The sequence below is a fragment of the Thermobia domestica genome, chromosome 4, assembly GCF_964235325.1.
Source record: "Thermobia domestica chromosome 4, izTheDome1.hap1.1, whole genome shotgun sequence".
Taxonomy (NCBI): domain Eukaryota; kingdom Metazoa; phylum Arthropoda; class Insecta; order Zygentoma; family Lepismatidae; genus Thermobia; species Thermobia domestica.
Window position 1 is genome coordinate 3,946 of NC_137457.1, and position 22,008 is coordinate 25,953.

At 35.5% G+C, this 22,008-nt stretch overlaps 1 long non-coding RNA gene across 1 annotated transcript; it reads right to left on the reverse strand.

The window, feature by feature from the left end:
* Nucleotides 1-237: 237 nt before the first annotated feature.
* LOC145683646 (uncharacterized) lies at nucleotides 238-17,968 on the reverse strand. The gene is made up of 3 exons (XR_014131153.1): nucleotides 17,793-17,968; nucleotides 4,388-4,493; nucleotides 238-2,015 (listed from the first exon to the last, which is right to left on the reverse strand). It is a non-coding gene; the product is annotated as an uncharacterized LOC145683646 (long non-coding RNA).
* Between the last annotated feature and the right edge of the window lie 4,040 nt (nucleotides 17,969-22,008).

Here is a 22,008-nt window from a genome sequence, read left to right on the forward strand (position 1 = left end):
TATATTTTAACAAAACAGGAAGAGAAAAAATCTAAAAAAATTCCTGATTTAATACTGCAAACATGTGGTTTACGGAGTTTATATTGTATAATTATGAACTTCGAAGAAAAAAAGCATTCCTAGCATAACATTCGATATAAACATTACATATTGCGGTTTATTCCCTCAAAAAGTTACATTACAATATTAAAAGATGCTGTACTGGCAACATATAAATAATTCATACAATACGATTTTACCTATATTGTCTGATAAAGCCCTAAAAATATCCAAGATACATTATTATTTTAGAAAAAACTCCACAACAAGTACAATGACTTGCTGTCTTGTCCATTCCCAACTTTACAACAAAGAACTGTTGAAATACAACTTTCGTGGGTTTCTTTTTTTGAGTCAGAATTGTTAGTGCTAAGTATTGTTCTGAACAAAAAAAAATTGAACTTTTATATTTAACCCTTGAAATTTCTTGCATTAAAGGAACCGTACAATATTGTGATGAGAACGCGTTTCTCCGCATATGAACATACACGAAATTAATACATATACTTTCCATTGCCTATAGTACATTGGTCTTTCGGACACTACGAGACTGCATGCCGAGAACTACCTTAAGCATAACTTTCATTAATCATTTTCTCTGTTAAGCATTTGAGAAAATTAAATATTTTATCACAAAATTGTAAAATCCCCCTTAATTACCAAATGTAATACGTAGTACCTTACAGTTCTACACGTTACGATGACTGTGAACTTTATTATATGACTACCGTATTACTTTGACGCGCTTTGCTGTTCCATTATGTTGGGACAGTGAGTGCTGTTTCAGATCGGAAAAACTTTCAAACGATTCAGGACACTGCAAACAAGAATATGGCTTTTTCTCTTCACGTTTGATTAAACTATGTTCTTTAAGTAAATGTCTCTCCAAGCTTTCTGCTTGAACAAAGAACTTGCTGCAATGATCACAGTTGTATGCCCTCTTTCCTCTATGAATTAATACGTGCCTTCTGAGGTTATAGAAGCTTCGAAACGATGCAGAACACTCTAGGCAAGGGAATAGAAGTTTTTCTGTGTGTACTAATAAATGCCTTGCAAGAGTATCTTTTATCACAAAACCTTTGCCACAGTAGTCACACTTGAAGGGCCTCTCTCCTGTATGATAGAGTTCGTGTTTTTTCATGTCATAAAAAAATTGAAACCCTTTGCCACAATGAGAGCAGGGAAACGGTTTCTCACCAGTATGACTTAAAAAATGTCTCTCTAGATAATGCCTTTTAATGAATGATTTGGGACACTCGTTGCATTTAAATGGTTTATTCTCTAAATGGTATAACGAGTGTCGTTTTAGATCAGAAGAGCACTTAAACGACTTACTACACTCAACACAAGAAAATGGTCTTAGTTCTGAATGAATTGACAAATGCCTGTCGAAATAAGTCTTTTGAGCGAAGGACTTGTTGCAATATTCACAGTTAAATGGCTTTTGATCTGAATGACACCGTATGTGTCTCGTACGGTTAGATTTGGATGAAAATGATTTAAAACAGAACTTACAGATATATCGCTTCACACCATTCTGACCATTGAGCTCATTTTTATATGATATCCATAACGAATCAGAAGTATCTGACTTCCTTCTTGTATGAGTTCTTGTGTGTCTCTTTAAATGGGAACTACTTCGAAAAGATTTACTACATTCCTCACACTTATACGGTTTTGTATGACTAAATATATGTTTTTTGAGATCAGAAGTTCCCACAAAGACTTGACCACATAGATCACAGGTAAGTGTTTCTCCCTTCCTGTGTGATAGCAAGTGTCTTTTTAATAAATCACTCTTTCGAAAAGTTCGATTACAGAGCTTACATGTATTATCGATCGATTCAATAGTTCCTTTCTTGTGTGATAACAAGTGCCTTTTCAGGTGATAACTGCTTCGGAAAGATTTACTGCAATCTCTACAGAAATTATTCATTGCTCCTGAAGTATTAACGAAAACCTCTACTGATCTCCCACTATTGGCATTCGATATGAAAGAAAAAGAAGTGAGTTAATATTTTTATCGAATATAATTATTTTTGTTGATACACAGAAAAACTTACACAAGATGAATTACTCTCAAACAATTGAAAATGGTATTTTCAACTTTATGCTTAAACTCATTTTCTTATGTGATTTAACTCCACACTCTACGTACTATTGCCGCAGACAATACTCTCCTACACTCAGCCCTGGATGACTTTAATGTTCAATTTGTGGAAACGAAAAACAGATTTATATTGCAGGAAGCAATGACAATATATTCAACTACCTCCCTTTAAAAAATGACCTTCAAAGATTTATACCACTAAATGATGAATAAGATTTTTCTACACAAATAACTATTTCTATAAAATATCCAATATACGTCCTTGCACCGTTTAAAAATAATTTAGTAATAAAGAACGTTTTCAATAGAAGGATCATCCCAACGAGATGGAAAGAAGTGGTAGCAATGTGAAATTCGAATAGAGCTACTTGATGATGGTGATTGTCTTTCATTAACTGCTGTTGTCTCTCTCGCACTGCTCGAAGTTGAACAGTAATAGCTTCGGAAGCCTGGATCATAACAGAATCTGTATTAGTAGTCAAGGGGCGAGAATGCTTATCGTTATTATTCATGAGCGAATAAAATGATGAAGCAATGGTTGAAAATATTTAAGTGAAACCACTGGGAGTTTGAATACGGAAACTGGGTTAGATGTCGAAGCTGCAAAAGTAATTATTGCCACAGGATTGACACTAGTAGAAGCACGATCCGTATGACCAAGGATCGGACGCCACTGTATGCTCAAAAAAGAGAAACGCACACTGAAGATAACAAAATTGAGAGAGCGAAGATGGCAGAAAAATGTAGAAAATTGCGTACCATCGTGTAGTGTACAGAGATTATTGAAGAAAATTAGAGCATATGCAAAAGGAAACCAACAGGCCACCTAAAAGTTTATAACGGAACAGATGGTCATATGCGTGCAGCTCTCCCTGGAAAATCAAAGATTCGTACTAACAAAGAATCGAACATCAAGCAAACAGTAATGTGAGAAATTCTACGAAAATATGTTTGAAATTTCATCCATATGAAATTGTTACAGGTAATTAATCCTGCTGACAAGAGATTTGAATTCTGCCTTGCGATGGAAAACTTTGTGGAAAGAAATCCTTCCATTCAGTCAATTGTGTTTAGCGATGAGTCTACTTTCTACTTTCGGGGAAAGTAAAAAAAGATGTGAGATTTTGGTGTTTGAAAATTTCCCATGGTTATGAAAAACGTATATGTGTTTCCCACAAGGTGAACCTGTTTGGAAAATCGCCTGTAAAACATTTTTATAATTTTCCAGTAAACTACAATCGAACTTTTCTACCTTCACATGCAGCAGAAATAGATGTTTTCGTACCATAAAGGGTACACAGGAAATTCTATTTTCTGGCAGGATGGAGGATCTCCACAATGGCACTCCGATATCAGAAAGCAACGCAACATGTTGAAAAATCAACTGACAGGACAAGCTAGTCGTGAGGATTAGATTCTGCTACCTTGCCCCTTCCCTGTCAATGGTTTCCAAGTTTTGCCACTTGGAACGTTTTTGTGAATGAAATTAAAAGCCAAGCCACGCTATGTAACAATTTATCTGAACTTCGAGTATTCAACCAAGTAGTAGTTACAGCAATTGATTCTAAGAAATTGGAAGGAGTGTAGCAACAATTAGACCACCGGATTGATGTGATGAATTACAAAATGGACTTATCCCGAGCATTTCTGACATGGAACATAACGCATACGCGTTGTAAACAATCGTGCATTTCTTTCATTTAACCTAAGTTGCATGCTATTGAAAAAAAAAGTAAATTATTAAACTTCGAAATCGTGAAGACCTGTAGAAGGAATACATGTTTATTGTGAGGACAATTTATGCAGGCATTATAAAATACTAAAACATAATGCGAATATCTAGGCTATTGAGAAATAATGTCGATAAATTTTGCCATATATAAGGAGCAGTAAACATATTAAGATTTTGAGGTTACGCTACTAATAATTTCTCACACTTGAAAAAATAAAATAGCAGTAGAAGGATTTTCAAAATAGTTCAAGAGGATTTCAAACGAAACTTAAAGAAATGTGATGTGAAAAATAAGGGAGTATGAAACAAAGATTCTCTTGATGTCAGAATTTATCTTTTGCATTGTATATGATATGTGAAAAAGAAACACACTTAAAATTAATCGGATTCGAGAAAAGCTTATTGCTGTAATTTCAAAAACAATATTGAATTACTTATCATCGAAAAGGAAATAAAAGAGACAATAAAAGATTATTTACTGTAGTTGGAAGCTTTAATTCTCTTACCTCAAGCGAGTATTCATTCCTTCTTCTGAACTTATTTTCCTTTTAGCCACTTCTTAATTTTTAACGAGATCACTTTAAACACCAAGTCAAAGAGTACGAACAAACGCTGCAAGAATTTAAATGTATTCAGTGAATAATTAGAAATAACATAAAAAGGAGCCAAAAAGTTAAACACAGAAAACAAGTTAATATCATGGAATGAAAAATAGAAAGGAAGGAAACATAATTACAATTAAATTATGCCTAACTTGGATTTATCCAACTTATCGAAACAAATCATAAAATGTTTTTACAATGTTCGTCTATTTGAACGGAACAAAATATTCATCATTTGCCACAGAAAACTATTGCTAAAAATTTCATGTAATGAATTGCAATGTGATTGGATTATTGTCATAAGGTGATTTCAAACCGAAACAAATAACTTTTTTTTTTTTTTACGATAGAAAATATATCATCGTTACGGTATTATGTAACGCAGCAATGGCTATACAGCGCTTATATGGCAAGGAATATAGTAAGTATGGTTTACTATGAGTATCACAAATTAGCGCGGAGATAACAGTAGTACTGCAGAATATTAACTGCATTTGTGGACACGCAGTGGTTGAGAGGTAGAGAGCAGAGATTACTTAATTTACCCCACGCGATGAGTTTTTCATGGGCAATTTCGTGTCCACGGGAGATTTTGTTTTGATTCCCTCACATTCTCAATCCACCTATCCTTCAAATACTTTCAGTTACAAATAACCAATTATACACATTAAAATTGATAGATTGGATTCTTAGTGTCCCATCACCTCTGAAGCAATAACATGTTGACCTCCAGTTCAACGTATAATTCCAACAACTGTAAAACATAATTTAAAATTTTTCCCAAGCCCGAGATGCAATGCAGTAAAGGCGCGGGTGCTACACACTACACCACTGACAAGGATTACACTAATAAAAGATCATTAGGGTAAAACGTAGAGTTCTTGAAGTACACTCATATCTAAAATTGGTTTACTAGTAAAGTGTGTTACACAAACATTAGCCGTAAAAAGGAGAAAGTTGCAGTCTCTGTGTGAAGTTGGTAAAAATGGAAAACTTGAAGGAATTTGTAAATTAATTGGCATAAATTACAAAGAACTTAAAAGAAAAATACATTAGTAACAAAATATATCCAAAATTTCCATCGAAGATAATGATTCGATACGAAGCCTATAATGCAAGTATATGCTCTTTATTAGCCTTACAATTATATTTTCGCCAAAAGCAGACAGCATTTGTAAGCACCGATACAGAATGTAATTTTATTCCGAAGCGGGCATAAAAGTCTACAGTTTTTTTTCAAATACAAGGGAAATGGATTGAGCTCCTCTTGCATTTACGTTTTACAAAAATTAAGGAACAATAAGAATCAAGCTAGTTGATGAAGCGTTATTTACTATAGCATGTTACGAAACTAAGACTGAACACATTGTGACTAAATTATTCATATCATCAGCGACAACAATAAGAAACAATTCCTTATGCAAGGTAAAATAGTGAGGAAGCTTTTATAATTTTTGAAAAATTCATCGAATATCAATATATATATATATATATATATATATATATATATAACGGCTGTTCTAAAAATGACGCCCATTGACCACGAGCGCTATTCTATAGGCCAAAATGAAGCAAAAATATTGTAAGATGGAATGTCCTCCTTCAGTAGCTGTGGAATCAAAATTTCACTATGTGACAACATTATGTATTAACCAGGAATCATTAGCATTGCTCTACAAATCCATCAAAGAGTTACATGGATTGTTAAGGTAATAAGTTATGCTAATGTCAACGTTTATTGACTTAAACTGTCAACTGTCAAGAATCGATGTAATTACTTCTTGGATTGTTAAATCTAATCTATGGTTCTTTATCTGGACGTTACCACATAGTGTAATTCGGGTCACCAGACAAGGACTCGAAAACTTACATACATATATATATATTGACTTGTAGAATAGTGCTCTGTGGTCCCTGGACGGCATTTTTAGAACATATATATATAAACTTTATCGACAAAACATTTTTGATTAACCCTTATGAAATCCTCTGACGATGATAAGTAAAGGGATATTTAACCCTTGCCTCACTGATAAGAATACATAAAGAGAATCATAGATATTGGAATTATGTTCACTAAGTTCTCTCTGAATATGTACATAGCTAAAGTTAAAACTGTAAAGAGAACAGAGATTGGAGGACATTAGAAAACGACTGCCAATAAAAAATGCTTTTATAGCAATAACAACTTAGTAGCGGATGCTAAACGTAAATAGCAATGTTATGTGTAACTTCTTAATAAAACACCCTTTTACTCCTGTTGCAGTTCAGTTACACCATGAACTTGCGTAAGGACAAAGTGAACATAGAACCTCCACAGAGCGATATGAGGCTGTATGCCTTACGACTTCAAACTGGGGTAAAAGGCGTTGCAGCGAAGCGGAAGATATGCCAGGCCTTTGGTAAAGGTGTCGCGACTATGCGGACAGTGCAGCGGTGGTTTAGCAAGGTTTAGAATGGTAACGAAGCACTCCAAGACGCACCACGCACCGGAAAACCAACATGTGTCTAAAATGAAGATCTTCTGGCAGCAATTAAGGAGTAAATTGTAAGACATGTGAGGAAGAGGAACTACAATTCACTGTGAATGGAGAAACCATTCCGCATCAACTCCCTGAACTTGGAAAGCATTACAAGTTGGGTCGATGGGTACCATATAATCTAATTACAGGCTAGAGGGCACCGCGAGCAGAAACCTGTGTTTCTTTGCCGACTCGTCTGACGAATGAGATATTTCTGAACATGGTGTTGACATGTGATGAGAAGTGGGTCTTGTACGAAGCTCCACGGCGCCCTCATCATTCCTGGTAAGCATCTCAGGAACCGGTTCCAATACAGCCGGAACTAGCAGTACACAAGAAGTTCCTCTTGTGCGTCATCGTGCATCGGGAACTGCTACCAACTGGGCAGAGCATCAATGCAACTGTGTGCTGTCAGCAGTTGAGCCGTGTTCAAGTGAAACTCAAAACTCTGGAGCCTCACTTCTGAATCGCAAAGGGGTCTTCCTGTTACAGCACAACACTAACCACCACATGATTAGGATGATGCAGGACACCATTCTACTCCTCGGATAGGAACCACTACTGCATCCTCCATATTTCCAGACATTGCACTGTCAGATTGTCCCATGTTTCATTCCTTGGACAATCACCTTAGAGGACGCCAGTTCAAATGGCTAATAGAAGTCCAAAATGCACTTGATACCTTGTTTGCCTCACGGTCTACAAAGTTCTGCCGCGAAAAAAATTATGGCCTTCCACAACGTTAGCAGGTCAACGATGTTGATGGAGATTATATTGATCTTCCAGGTACGTCTTATGTGGCATATCGATGTTAGAAAGTGGTGAGTGAAAAAGCGACAGAACTCTCTTGGTAATATTTAGTTAGGAGTTTAGTGATTCTCCTGGCAGTAAGCTTATAAGTGGGTTTGCGCCTTAGCATGTGATCTGCACTGCTTTGTCCTTCTACTGGAAATCAAACCAGGACTTCATGCAATCAACGTTCTTATTGAAATAATGTTTCTAGAGAATCACTCTGCATCGCGTTAGTTAAATTTTCGGAATAAAATCGCTAATCGTAGGAATAGTTAAACCTTACAGCGTTTCCACCAGGGTTAGATGGTTTAAATCATGTGTTTTCTTTTTTAAAAGAAAGCAAAAATAATAATTTAAAGGCAAAAACAAGTTTTGCAAACTAAAAGTGACATCTCCAGATTCCTTACATGATCTATTTTTTGTGGTGTTTTATAAACGCAGGAAAATTTATTGTAGTAATTTACTTGTTAAAAGTACTTTCTGCATGTATAAAGACAGAGCGAATGGACTGATACATCAATTTTAATAATGTGTATAGCTCTGAACAATGATTTAGTTTGAGCCGTAGTATAAGTGTTTGTCCCTTTGAAGTAACTTAATATATACACAAGTATTCACGATCAGTATAATGTATTCCTATAAGGTGTTCCTTGTGTATGAGTCGATAAACTCATCGTCCCTATAATCACGATGTCCTTGTTCCAGTCCAGGTTAAGAGCAATAACTGTTGGGTGCAAACCAAGTAGGGATTCAAATCCAATTTTGAACTACATATTCCATCCATCCTTTATAATCCCGCTGTGCCATAAGCACGCTCAGACCACACTAACTTATTTCTATTTATATGTAATCTAAATAAATAAAGCAAATCTATTAAAACCAAAAAAATCCGTTTAAACCAAAGACACTGGTTTAAACAAAATAACTACATTTAACATGGATTCTGACAACCTGGATCTTTCCTGTACATTAATCGCTTAATCCTCAAAATTTGAATTAGTTGAATTAGTTCCTGTAAATTAAATGCTTCCTTGTATTAGTAGTAAATTTTTCTATATAAGGAGATTCATAAGGAAGGTAGTAGTAAATTTTTCTATATAAGGAAGGTAGTTTAAACCTTCAAGAGTGAATAAACTAGCACTATGCCAATACAAGCTTGAAGCTACCAAGCAGAAATTCGCGTAACTGCAAGCTTAAGGCAACCACCACATAGAAATTGAAAGTGAATTAATCCTCGAACTACCAACAAGGGGGAGAGGGGTACGTAGTGCCGATCTCAGTATATTTTTTGTAATTACTTTTCTAATCATTTCTTTAAAACTGTAAGAAAACATGTTATTGCTCAACATGCTTAACTTCAGCGTATTCCTTGCCGTTGTTGAAATTGAAGGTGTGTCTCACAACATTTGCTATTTTAAGTTGGTAGGCACAAGATACATACATATGCCCGTTTGTAGGACATGACACTAACATTCCGTAGTCTATTCTAGATAGCAGTATTCCACCTTTTCTGAATTTGGCGGTTAGTCTTATTCCGTGTACTCTTAATTTTGAGTTTCACTTACGAGGAAAACGATTCGTTTGTGACACGAAATTGTGGACGAGTTTATGCGCAAACAAAATGTTTTTGTGTTTAATTAAACCCATTACAGGAAAAAAACCTCGATCTCAACCGTTCCGGAGATTTAGAGGAATAAGGGGAAGGTTGGTGCTCCGATATTTTGCGAATTTTCGGCTATGTTGCTAGTGAATATGTTTGAAAATTGCATTGAAACGTTAAGAAAGATGTACCACGTCGGAATAAAGGTGATGTTGACAGTTGAGGTGAGTGGCGTAGCTTTTACCCGAGGCCAGAAAAAGGAGCTTAAGGAATAACAAACGCCATTGAAACGAAGAACAAAATGTTGTTTAAAATTTCGTACTACAAATGGTGTAATATGTTGTAATTATAATTTGCATTTATATACATATGACAACTGTAGAACTTATACGAGATACTCTCAAAGAGAGATACGAGATACTCTCCATATTGTAAGTCAAAAAAGGCAAAATAAATAAATAAATATGATATTACATACTAATATATACATGTTAGTTCGTAGAAACTGAGAAAAGATGATACAAAAATTTTTAATTACATTGCCAAAGGAACGAAGATGTTATTGTGTGAACAAAAATACAATGTTATTTTCTGTGCAGAAGTGCAATAAAAATTAAAGTAAATGGTATGAATCATAAACACATATTGTTGCAAATTTAAGTACGACAGAGTGTAGTTGTGTGCCATATATTAAAACGCAATGTGTGGATTGATAAGCAAAGTAGTATATTCAACTTGAAAAACGAAAACCGGAACGCTTTTACGCTATATATCACATACAGTTCCGATCGGTTAATAATTATAGAAATTATATATGTTTGGAAAGTTGGGACGGCCACCATTTTTTACAATTTTCATCCTATTTAACTGATGATACTTTTACTCGATTCAGCGTACCAAGAATCCTGAAATAAATACCTGACACGCCTATTTCAGGCAACAATGGAACCCCGGTATTTTCGCCTTCCCAGTCTAAAACATTCTCCTCTAGAATTTTTATGGACTCAGATTTTGTAACCCTCATGTCTAAGGCGAGGTATTACTACAGTTTCCGGGATGAAAGAATTATTTTTTTTAAAAGATTCTTTTACTTGTACTAACGCTGCATATTCAAGAACTCGCAAAATATCGGAGTTCCAGCCTTCTCCTTACTCCTGTATATCTCCGGAACGGTTGATACCGAGGGTTTTTCCCTCTAATGGGTTTAATTGTACGAAAAACACTTCATTTGCGCATGAACTCGTTCACAATTTAGTGTTACACTTGAATCGGTTTCCTCGTTAGCGTGTCTCATAAATATTCTATTTTGAGTTGGTGGGCACAAAGTAATCCGTGTTGATCGCAGCATAAGAAATAGTTGTTAGTCTCATCCTGGGTCGAGGGTTAAATATTCAGCGTCAACCACATGTGTACATATTTCGAACTTTGTACCGCAGCATAGGTCCAGTATTCTCATGCATAGAAACGTTAAAATTTTATTTATCAGGAAATTCACTGCCACTACCTTATAAAATGCACATTCCCTTCGAGAGGACTTCAGGTTTTACGAGTAAATACTGCGTCTGGTTATATGCTATAAACACTACAATGTGAAAGCCACAAACAAACCTATGCTAGTAGGTCATTTAAAAACAAGAATGCTATACAAGTCAGGTATTAAACGCAACAGGGACACGAGAGGCAGTGAGACGATACGTTCATAGTGAGCAGCTTGTCAGCGATAGTATGTGTGTGCAGAAATGAGGGTATCGCTAAAAACACTATGATACGATAGGTTAAATACTTTGTCCTCGTGAACGTATCGAAAATGAGACAAAAGTCTGCTTCTGACGACTCTGTGACAACAAGACAGAGAGACTGAGGTAGAGAGGAGTGAAAGAAAATGGAAAGGTTAAGTCAAGTCTTCCTATGTTTAAATGTGTGTTGTTTTGATCAGTGATCATCAGTTTGAAAACTATATTATTCGTATTTCACCCTGTTCATCATCAAAGTTTCCTTCATTTCTTGTGGTAAATTCCGAGTGAATTTCTGTTTCTTCTGCATATGTACACACAGAGATTTATTTGTAGCCAGGGAATTTCCCCCCTTTTAAGTTTTGACTTCCCTGTCTCTAGGTTCAGTTCAGTCTTCCCAGACTGGGAAGGTATTTCCCCCCTGTCTTAGGCTATACAATCTGTTTTAAAGTACAGGGTGTCCGAGAAGCCCTTCCCTGATTACAGAAATTGATAACTCAGGCTAGAAATAAGATAGAAATATGAAAGTGGTGTTGAATTGTTTACATACTATAAAAGTTTTGGTCACATCAGTACACTTCCACATGAGCACCCTTGGTAGCACGTAGCACATCTAGGCGATATTCAATTTCCATTCCGCGCACCAAACATTCATCTTTGGACTGCCTCTGGTGAACTCCCTGACCTCCCTGGGGGATTCTGAACCCCAAATGCGTACATTATGGCGATTCACTACTCCACTGACAAAGAATGTCGCTTCGTCGGAAAAGGCAATTCGTCTGAGATAACCACTATCGTCCTCAATACGTGATAGCATTTCGACCGCAAAGTCATATCGACGTGTACCGTCGTCGGGCAACAAGGCCTGAACTAGTTGCACTTTGTAAGCACGAAACAATAAACGTTTGTGTAAAATGTCATGGATAGAGCTTTTTGGCATCTGTAGTTCACGTGAGGCCCTGCGCACCGATTTCTTAGGACTTCTCAGAAAAGACTGCCGCACAGCCTCCACCGTGTCTGCTGAGGTTCTTGGTCGACCAGACCTCGGAAGGTCAGCAACCGACCCTGTGTTCTTGAACTTTTCATACCAGACTTTAATGCTCTTGACATCAGGTAGAGTCCTCCCAAATGTTGTCTGCACCGTGGTTGGTGATCGTGTCTCATGGTACCACAGGACACAGTGTGCCTTCTCCTGGTTGGTTGGCATGGCTTCTTGGGCTTCTTACTTACGTATTACAAACCTAAAACAAACAAAATTGAGACTTGGTAAAACAGAACAAACCTAACACAGACAAAAACTTTTATAGTTTGTAAACAATTCAACACCAGTTTCATATTTCTATCTTATTTCTAGCCTGAGTTATCAATTTCTGTATTCAGGGAAGGACTTCTCGGACACCCTGTACAATAATTCAACTTAATGTTTTAGTAGCAATTCTTTATTTTCTTAGTATGTTTGTTGGTCAAGTTATAGAATTGCTTTCCAAAGAAAAATATCTTGCAGCTGATACCACTGCTTATCATTCTTAATGTAAGTAGCACAGTGATTTTTTCAGTCATCAATGAGCAGTCTCTGAAGTTGTGAATTAGTACCTTCTCCGTTGACAATCATGTTAAAAAGAACAGAATATGGATATTAGAATATATTTTAATTAAAGAAAACTCCATACGATGAAAAGGCAAGTAATTCCGACACACAAAGTAAGAGTCTTTCACCTAAAGATAAGCACAACCTTCAAGACTACATTACAGTGATCTCATCACAAAGATGAAAATGATTCCGGTCCTAGTGTTAATAATAGTGAGGTTATTTCTGGTCAAAATGGCCTGTTCCCTTCCAAATATCATCAAGAATAATTTGGCAGCTGAAAAATTAAACGTCCACGGCTAGGAGCTAAACAAAATACAGATGATTTTTGCGTTGTGTGCTTTTCTGTTCGTGAATTCGGTATTCATACAGAAAGAAGACTAGATGTACAAAGTGTATGATGGAAGAGTTTTACTGCAAAAACATCAAAGAAACTTGTTGATAAAATCTATGACCACGAAAAGTCTATTGTACACAACAAATATTTGTCAATATCTGAAAAAAGGGGAGAGAAGAAATAACATTTTCCAAGTCCAATGCAGAAGACGGATGGAAATTGTGAATGAAATTCGTGTTAAAAAGACGGCTACGATATTTAGAACTGCCTATATTATAGCCCAAAATCGTCTGTCGTCTACCGTGCACACGTCTTATTAAATTGCAAGAAATAAATGGAATAAACCTTAGATAAGATTTCTACTCCAATGGTACGAGTGCAAATATCATTGACTTCTTAGCTACAGAAATCAATGAAAAACTGGCTGAGTATCTTGCGAATTCCGACAAACTGTTCGCGCTAATGCTGGACAAATCCTCCACTGCGTCGGCTCATAGCATTTTATATCATTTCCTTATTGTTATTCATACAAGTATTGGCTATTGGCTTAGTTTCATGCGGAGTTCTTAATGTTCTTTTACTTATACATGAAGCTCGGAACAGACGGAAGCAAATAAATTCATTACCTTAATTACTTAAATTATTATACTTGATCGGTGGAGGTCTGTATACCCACTTTTCGGCCGCTCTGTGTATTTTTAGTTTTATGTGAGTTGCACGCAACGACTGGCAGAGGTTTGTATTCCCGTGATTAAAATATGTGAAAGTATGAATCTTTTCAACACGATATTACAGAAAAATCTGATAGCAGTTTGTACTGATGACGCAAGTAACATGCAAGGCGAAATAAATGGTGCTGTGTTTTTGTTGCAGCGAGAATTAAGACACCAATTTATTCTGCTTCACTGCATGAGCCATAAGCTGGAACTGATTGTTCCCAACGTTGTTACGACTTCAGGTATGATTCATTTTCAAAACCTTGTGGAGGGATTATAGTGTTTATTCAATGTCCGCGAAGAACAGGCGAGAAATCGAATTAATATTAGAAGAACTAAATATTCGCTTCTCCAATATTACTAAATGTTTAGATACATGGTGGGTAGGCAATTCTTATCGTTCAGTAGAAGCATTCTGGGAGTCCTATACTGCGCTAGTGGAACACTTTCGAGAAACTTCTACAAATTTGCAGAGAAGCTTTCACCAGCATGCAATCTTTTCGGCCCTGTACGTAAAACTCACTTAGTGGAATTTTGTTTATGAAATGTCTATGATCCGAGTTGCACTGGAACTTCTACAAGTTCTCAGCCTGTTTGTACAAGAAAAGTCAGCATCCTTTGTACGGGCAAATTGTTCTGGAAGCGTTGAAAGAAAAAGATGGCATATCTATGAAAAAATTATAACGTCACCTTAAAGAAACCGGTGTTTTAAGGAATACCACTTGAAAAACTCTCAGACAGTTGTCTTGAGAAGTAACAGAAAATAAGATTGCAATTGTTTTTGGGTCTAACAGTTAGCAGACGGTTTCGCTTTCCCAACGAAATGTTCAGTGGTATCGAGGCTTTTCTACAATCCAGTTGGGCAGAAGAATTGTCTGCAAGAATGTTACATGGTGACAAAGAATGGAATATTTCTTTTTTAAAAAAAAATAAAATTTTCCTGACAACTCAGCCAAAATTCTGCAGGAATTCCGGGAACATAAAACCTTCTAATATTGGGACAAATCTACAAAATCTTAACATGAGAATCATTGTTTTTTCAGGTTTTACTGCAGTGTGAGAGAGAATTTTCGGCTTAAACTTACAGCATACTGACACTAGAAACCGTAAAAACTCTGTAAAAACTCTCGAATCTCTTTTTTCATAAACGACTATGGACAAGACCTCTTTCAATGCAGAAAAGTATGCAATCAGCTGGATAAGAAGTGGATCATGCTGCCATCGACAAACCAATTGGGAGGAAGATGGCTTTCGATGTAAACTAACTTCCTATTGTTTCACTGTTCTAAAGCTAGGGTCGGTGTGAAAGTATTGTTAATTTCTAAAGACAGTGTTAGATAACATGCCGTAAGTCAAGCTTCAGCTCAACCCAAGGCGAAAGCGGCAATCAATCCTTTCCTGTGATTTTGTTGTAGAAACTCTAAATACTGTACAAAGTCTGTTTCAGTTCCGAGAGTAAAAATAAGAGAGAATTTAATTTTTCCCCCCTAGGTAGTATCATATCATAATTGCTTAATACATATTGATGATTGTTCAGAGAACAGATTAGTCTCTTTTAAATTCTGGATTGGTTTTAAAACCTGTATGTTTTGTTGGCTAAAAATTTACTTTCAGTAGAATAGTGATAGGAGCACACATCCCTGGATATAATTTTATTAAATTAAACGGGCAAAATAGTTCTAAACCATATTTATGATATGAGGAATAACATTTGGTACAATCTTTCTACTTTTAGTAAAATTAGTTTCAAATGTATGTACAACTATCACTCTCCTGCCAAAAAAAAAAAAAAAAAATCTTTTCTTGTATTTATTGGTGAGGCGAAGAATTTGGTCTTCAAAGACCAAATTAGAACCAACTAAAGAATTACGTAACAAAACCGATTTACGTAGGAGTGTGACATTTATGACAAGTTATAGGGCTGGTCACTTGGCCATCGTTTATGTACTCGATCCTGCACACTTGTGCTCAGCAGTAGAACGAAAATTAGCAAGGTAAGTAACGAATGCCATCTAATCTATCTAACCAAATTTAACTAACGTACCTACGCACATTTATCATATATATATATATATATATATATATATATATATATATATTCAATGAACTTGGGCCCACCTATCAAATTAGTACCATAATTTCAAAGTAGGTAGGTTTAAAAATAACATTGTCCCAACCCGACCTTAAAAATTATTCTGTTATATGGAACACAATTTTGCATAAATATTCACTCCTTCTACAAAATCCACAAATAAATCACTGTGTACACACACATTTATGATATTACAATTATTTATGCAATGAGCATCATCATTATTGAACAAAATGCTTTTAGACCATATAATAGTATTATAGCCTTTGTGTTTTAATGGAATATTTTACACACCCACTTACTTTACATTATTTCCATACCTTCCCTATTGTATATGCGTCCTAAACGTCAATCCTACATCTTCACAGAACAGTGTACAGTACAATGTAAAAAATTTAAGACTACAGCATTGGCTACCATGCGTATATTTCTGTGACATCCACATTCACTGCCCCATTTCGGGTACTGTCTACCTATGTACAGCGGGGGACACTTCTAAATGGTACAGCCATATGGAGATTTACGGCTAAGGTGTACCATTTAGAAGTGTCCCCCGCTGTACAATTATTCGTGCTGGTCAAGCTTTGGAAAACCAGATTTTGGAAAATTTGAAATTTAAGTTCAATAAATTGCATGAAAACTTACATATAAAAAGCAAATTTCCACAGTTCACAGAATTAAATACAAGTCAATAAAGCGGAATTTTAGGTTTAGAAGTACGATTACTAGTGCAAAATCATTATGTGCTTTTTGACAGATAAAATAAGTAAGTATACATGAAACATTACTAAATCAGGTAATATTTGCCACCAGTGGTGTATTTCTGTACCGTGTGCAGAATACGTACTTTATGTTCAAACGTGAATCCATGAAACTGCTATATAACTAACCAACCCAATTGAAATTGCCAACACCGAATTTTCTCACAACTTTCGCTTATGCGTAAATCCGCGTCGATAATGCGTTCCGGCAACCCCGCGCGTGCTCATGAGCTTCGCTCGCTTAGAGAGCATTCGTGCTTTCCATTGGCCATCTAGTACAGGTTGGTTTGTCTTTAGCATTTTAGTTTTCGCCATACATCAGGACGCCGTATTTATACGCAAATCGTAATTTTTCAACATGTTCTTCGGGAAATTCCCTTGAATTTTATTTACGCTAAACGATGTAATGTCATATTACCCATCGCAAATATTTTGAAAAACAATAAGAATAAAATTACCGAAAGAAGTATAATTTTTCAACAAGTCTTTTGAATGCTATACGGAAACTTGACCTGCACGCAAACATTTTAGGGAAATTGTTTAGTAATGGGGAGGCAACAAAGACAGAAAACAAAGTCACCTGCGGGTCTCTAACCCGCCTTCACTCTCTAACGCTCGCTCGGCAATGTCAAAATTAAATATTAACCTAACCTAATCGAATGTGAATAGAATTTCGCAAAACAACAAAAAAAAAAGTCTGTTAAAACCCTGCCCCCAAAGTTAAACAATAGCCCATTTTAGAAATACATTAGAGAATTGGTGAAAGGGTTTTGGGCATATGTTTGGGCTTAGAAGACCAGAATTTTTTTAGATTAAATTTATCTTACTTTCTTGGTATATTTCCTTTATTTTTTGTTGTTTCGGGTTAGGCTAGGATAGAATAGGTTAGCTTAACTTAGTACTGGCCCCCCAATTGCCAAACTATAGATGATTTTAATGATTGTTTTTTTTTTTTTTTCCTAGTGGTGGTTTAAACTTTACCGGCGTGGTTTTATTTGCTGTGTATTGCCTCTCGTATTCCTAATACAACGCATACGATATTTATATGCTTATAGTTGCAGTCATCCTGCAGTATCAAAAACCGAAAATATTACGAAATTTTGGCAGTCTTTAAACTTGAACAAAGTATTTACTTCTGTTGTCAAGCCAAATTTTGAAAATACTGTACCTAAATTCCACAAAATCTGCACATATGAAATTATGTCTTATGTGTGTCACTTCAAAATATCAAACAAAAATATCGGCTCCATTTACTTTTTAAATCCATTGCTTTTTTTCTTGTTAACCAAAAGTTCCAGTCGTTTTAAATTGATCAGTAGTGAGTACAAATTAAACTTGCACACTTAATAAATTAAATATTTTTCGCTCCGTTCCGTTCCGGAGTAGTTTTAGGAACATGTCTGTAAAATGTAGGGGAAGAATCAAAAATCAGAATTGCAAGAACTGCATTAAATAACAGTTTGCATCAACGCAAAGTAAACTATACGTTTTATTTTCCAAAAATGTACAGCATTTACAATTGTGTGTTCCAGCTTTTACGTTTTCTTACACTCCAATATTTCTAAAAGGTTGTCATGGAATGAATACCTAATATTGTCACATGTGAATTTAGTACACATCTGTAGTTCAAGTTTCTTTCAGGAATGATTTGCGTCAGTGAAGGAATAAATGTAGGAAGAAAAACCATGTGGTTACAGATATTATAATTGGATGGCCATATCTCGAATTCCTTTGTTAGAGACATGAAATTCATCATTTGGATTTCTCATTTCAAATAATTAGGCATGTGTTAAAACTTCATATATATATATGATCTACAAAGAACGGAAAGGAATTGCCATCTGCAAATCCCTGAGGTTATATGGGGTTAGAAACATAAATATTGCAATTTGATCTTTCAATTTAAATGAATTACAGACAAGTTTCAGGATTTTGTTATGTTTTTCTTAGAAAGGAAGGAAAAAGGATGGAGTTCCAATTGTTATAATAAGAAGCACATACTTCAAAGTCCCTTTTAGGAATATGAAGTTTGGTATATAAACTCCTTATTGGACACAAGTCAACATATTCTACAGTCCAGAAATAAGACAGTTTTACTAGTGGAGCTGTGCTTTTTTGGACATAGTTCTTGACAGAAGACATGTATCGCGAACAGACTTACAAGCAGGGATGAATTCAGGGGGTAGCCCGGGGGAATCTCCCCCCGAAGAAAATTCATTCCCCCCGGAGAAACTCCCAAAATTTCAGTCACAAAATGTAGAAATTACTTCACCCAATTATTTGATTTTCTTTCCTTGCACGAGCATACGAAATCCGATCTCTCAATATACATATACATGACGCAGACTCATTCTATATAACCCACAAACGTCCAAGACCAGTTTTATTCGTTAGCAACTGCATTGAACAATACCGTGTTACATCGAAAACCTGAGAAGAAAACTAAACGAAATTCGTACAACAAGAGAACGGGTAGTGTGCCTGAAGTGGAACAACGGGGGTTTGGCTAAATGAATGATAAAGCCCATGTAACGTAATGAAAAATAAAGTGGGTCACTGGTGGCGCAAGGGGCGTTTGTGAGATAAATATTGAACATGTACGGTAACATCTAAGATAGAATACCAAATAATCAAAAAAAAAAACTTTTATTTCTTAACGCTATGATCGAGTTTGGCAGAACATGAAATTGTCAACTGTTGAAGAAAGGTTTGTATTTTAGTAGGTATTATACTCTCGCCCTATATTATAAATTAGTAGGTAGTACTTGCACAGATTGAGATAGGAAAGGAAAGATAGGGAAGATCTTTCGATCATTCCGTATGATTTCTGATGTCAGCAGAATTCAGTTCTTGAAAATATACAGTTCTTGCATTATTTGAAATAGAGCGCCTAAATCCCATTTCTCGCATCGGAAGTAACGAAGGTAAATGTGTTTTACGCTTGTTAAAGTAAACATACCATTCTTTAAGTAAAAATAAGTCAGTCAAAGGGTGAGATTCAGAGGGCGTCATTTAGAGGGATCAGGGAGGAACGCTTATCCCTCCTGGGTTAGAGATTTATATAGAATTTATCAATATAAGCATATAAGTGAAAGATTGCTATTGAAGGTGATGAAGATCCTGCTCAGTGCCGTGCCATGGGGGAGGGGCAAGCGGGGTGACGACCCCGGGCGCCGAAGTAAGGGGCGCAAAATTCGGAAGAAAAATAGAAAAGAAAAGAAGGAAAGAAAAAAGAGGAGTGAAACACATGAGGGCATGAGCCATATATAAAATGAAAGGTAAAAAAGTAATAAAAAATACTCAAAATCAAGGAAAAGCAGGGTTTACGTTTTAAAATTTTCTCACCTTTAGCGGCTTGTCTGTCGACCTCACTCATATGTACGGGAGTGCAGTCGTATACTCTCGCCGCAAGCGCTGATTTTCCACAACACACAGCACTAATCCTACTGAAGATTTCGTAAACTGAACTATTGATGTGTATGCAGTGAAGAAACCAAGGCTAATATGCTTGACTTTAGAATCAGAAGTGTGAGAAAGAATGATAATTTTTCGTGAAGATATTCCTATGTATGTTTGTTTTAGGATAAAAAATATTTGAGTTAATTATTATTTTTTTTAACTTCTACCTTAGTAACAAACAGTTACTGCTGAATATAGGAAATAATAACAAATATAGCTACTCTAAATAGCAGTTAGTCTAAAATATTTTTGCCAGTCTTTGTTTTAGATAAAATTAAACATTTATTTTAAATTATAATCTTACAACAATATTTATCAACAATCAGTCTCAATATTGGGTTAGATGTGCACGTGAATGGAATTGTTAAATATGCTGCTTTCTTGTAAAAATACAGAAAAACTACCCTCCCCACCCCCCGAGGAGTTCACATTTACCCCCGGGTGAAAATGTCTGAATTCAACACTGCTTACAAGTAGGATAATTGTCTCCAGTATAATCATAATCAATCATAATCATAATTTATTGCATCTGATGCAATAAATGATTATTATACTGGAGACAATCCTACTTGCCACGAGTGGTTTGAGGAGAGGTCTTCAGAAAAGCATCAATGATAACGCATACCACATGCAAAATGTTGTTTTCCTAGCTTTATTTTGTAAGATTATATTTCAATATGAACTCGAAGCTGTTTATAGATTTTGTTTGAAAAAAAAATAACGATTTTATTGAAAAAAGTCCGTTCTTTTACCCCTATGAAAAAAGATCAATGAGAATTGGATAGCTAAAATTATATATTATCTTATGTAGTACTAACAATTTTCGTTTGTTGCTTTTGTTGTTGCAATACTGTAACGGGATGAAATTGGGAATATGGCCTAGAAAATGTGATTAATTTGCGAATATCCCTCATGGAGATACCTAGTACTAACATGAAGCTACATCATCCGAAAGCCTATAGTTACTCACTATTGGAACAGTATGACAATTAACCCTTATATGCATATGTAGGGCTTCTCAGGCCCTGTGAGATTTTATTTCCAAAGCCATTGCCGATCTATTCAATCAATAAGTCTAGTTATTTGCGTATTCTTTTAACATTGTTTTATGCATTCGTGAGTAACTTTAAAATATCTTTTGCATTATCTATAAATAAATAAAATTTGATTAAATTTAATAACTCTGCAGAGCCTGGGAGGCCCTAATGAAATAACAATGGTGTACCCATTATTTGACATGTTTTTGTAAATAAAATTGATTCAAAATGAAGGTGTTATTTAGTTCTATACTTATTAGTATTATTATTGTGCTTTGTTGCAATTAGTCTTATTTATAGTTGATTATTTTTTGCCCAGTAGAAGGCTGTGCAATATATGTGCAAGCTACCATCAATAGTTTATATATGCTGTAAGATTCTTTTTATATAATCTATCAGCCATTTATTTAGCATTTTCTTCTAACTTATTTCCTTTATTCGAACAATTGAAGCAAGAGTTGCCAGAATAAAGCTTACGTATATTCAACCTTTGCTTTCATACAGTACTGTGACAAGGTACCAAATTTCACATAAGTAAATCCCCACGCTAAGCGGGTTTGCATATCCAGGCTCCTAACTATGAAAATATTTACGATCACTCCAACCCCAATCATTTCACAGATTCAACCTGTTGTATATAAGTTATTAGGACGTAAAATTGAATGTAATTTATACGAAAAACCCTTTTATGCATTGCAAGACCTGTAACGTCCAAATATTCACCACAAACTTATAGTTGTATCGACATAAACAAACAAACAAAAAAAAGTGTGGAGCAGGAAACCACTTTACACAAAAGTCAAAAGAGGTCATTGAAGACATACGAACTGGTCGAGCGGTTTGTGTCACTAGTCTATCAATCAGAAGTTTCTGTGTTCAAACCCTGTA